Raw genomic sequence first — 2,081 nt, 5'->3', positions numbered from 1 at the left:
TACTTTTTTTTTTCTGGTATAAATTCCTTAGCATAGGGCTGTGAATCTCCTTAATAAATAACTTGGTTAATCATCTCTGGGCTATGTATTTTTATGGCATGGCGCTTGACTTTTTCTCTTCTAAATATGCATTCTGTTTGGGTTGTCTCAATAACTATTTGGGTAATCTTCAATAAATTCATCCATGTCACCTTCAGGCTGATCATGTTCAAATCTTCATCTCAGTTCAGACCCTTCTCCTGAGCTTATCCTTTCATCTCTACTTAAAATTTCCACAAACTTATAAGCATGTGCATGCTTATAATCTTTGTCTCTTTCTATCAAAATGGCTCTTCCTGTAATTTCTTTTTCAGTCAGTTTTTTTGGTCATCTGTTCAGTGACCTGAGCAAAAAAAAAAAAAAAAATCTAGGAATCATTTTGACTCTTCCTTCTCTCTCTCACCATATCCAGTATAGTTTCTTAATATCTTTTGATTCAGCATTTCTCTTTCTCTTTGCTTTCTCTAGTCTAGGACAGCTTTTGCCTGACATTTCTGCAACAACTCCTTAACTGTTCACCTGTGTCCTCTCTTGCCTTCCTAAAGGCCACACTCTATATGCAACAAGATTCATCTTTCTGAAAAGTAAATCTGAGATTATGCCCTGGCCTGACCAGATGTCATGCAAATGAATGCAGTTTCCTTCACAGCCAACCCTTATGCAAAAGCAGAAGGAGGCTGCTGCCTCTATGAGGTACAGTGATGAGTGATTGACCTTCATTTCTCTCTTTGCAGCACCATCATTATACCTGAAATTTCCATCTTCTTTATTCTTTATATTTGTTCATCCACTGAAGTCTTATTTTAAAATGCAACACTTGTTTTGTAAATAAACTATATATTTTGGACTAATTTTAGTTTTGTAGAGAAGTTGCAGAGATAATACAGTTCACAGAGACTCCTCATCCATTTCACTCTTTCTCCTTCAACATATTAAACTATCATGGTATGTTTATCAAAACTAAGAAACCAGCATTAGTGTATTACTGTTAGCTGTACTCCAAAATTTATTTACATTTCATCTGGTTTCCCACTGTTTGCCTTTTTCTGATCCAGGATCCAATCCACAATGGCACAATGCATTTAGACAACATTTATTTTGATAGAGAAAATTAACTGCAGTTATTGAAAACTTAGTTTAAAACAACTTATTAGATCAACTAGCCAATCATTCCTTATACCCTAATAGAGGGACAGTAGGTCTAGAAGAGGAAACAAGCAACAGAAGCTAGTGAAATTTAGAGAATGTGCTGGGGATCTGAGTCGTGTGTTCTGGTGTGAGACCCTGGGCTGGAAGGAGTGTGGCATTGGTGGGAGACCCTGGGAAACCAGGAAACACCCTGAGGACACTTGATTTAGGAGATGCAAAATGGAGGGGGCACTGAACAAAAGAGTAGAAAAAATCATTACAAACAAACCTTTCAATTGCAAGTTTTCTTGAAAATAATATTTACTGGTTATATAGATAGTGAAGTCAAATGAACTCATTATGAACTCAAACTCAGAATAGGAAAATATTTAGGGGAAAAAATTCAAAGCATATGTACCATTGACTAGAACAGCAAATTCACCAATTTCTTTTTAAGAGATCTTTTTTGTGGCATTTGAAGGAAATATTGGTTTAGAGACTTGAAAAGATATTCTGAGGTTTGGAGTAACTTGTTTGATTACTGTCTTGATATGAGAGATTTTTCTTCAGCTGATAGAAAATTTATGATTGATCTAATGTATTTGAATGTCATGTTTCTATATTCAAATGAATCACCTCAGGTTCTAAAGGAAGCAAATAAAATGTTCTGGCTACGTTACCTACATAGGAACGTAAGGGGAATGTCTTTGTGATTGTCAACTTCCCTGGAAGCATCAGTTGTAGACCCCTGCAAGGGCAGGATATTGGATTAGCCGTTCCACTTTTAATTTCCTGGGAACATATTGTGTGTTTACAAGGACATTCTAAGAATAATCTGCATTAAATTCCCTTTCAAAAATGAGACATTACAAAAGATTTACTTGCTATAATCTGAATGTGTGGGTGTGGTTTTA

This window comes from Ursus maritimus, unplaced genomic scaffold (genome assembly GCF_017311325.1).
Source record: "Ursus maritimus isolate PB19 unplaced genomic scaffold, ASM1731132v1 scaffold_2, whole genome shotgun sequence".
NCBI lineage: Eukaryota > Metazoa > Chordata > Mammalia > Carnivora > Ursidae > Ursus > Ursus maritimus.
This window is presented reverse-complemented; position numbering follows the sequence as displayed.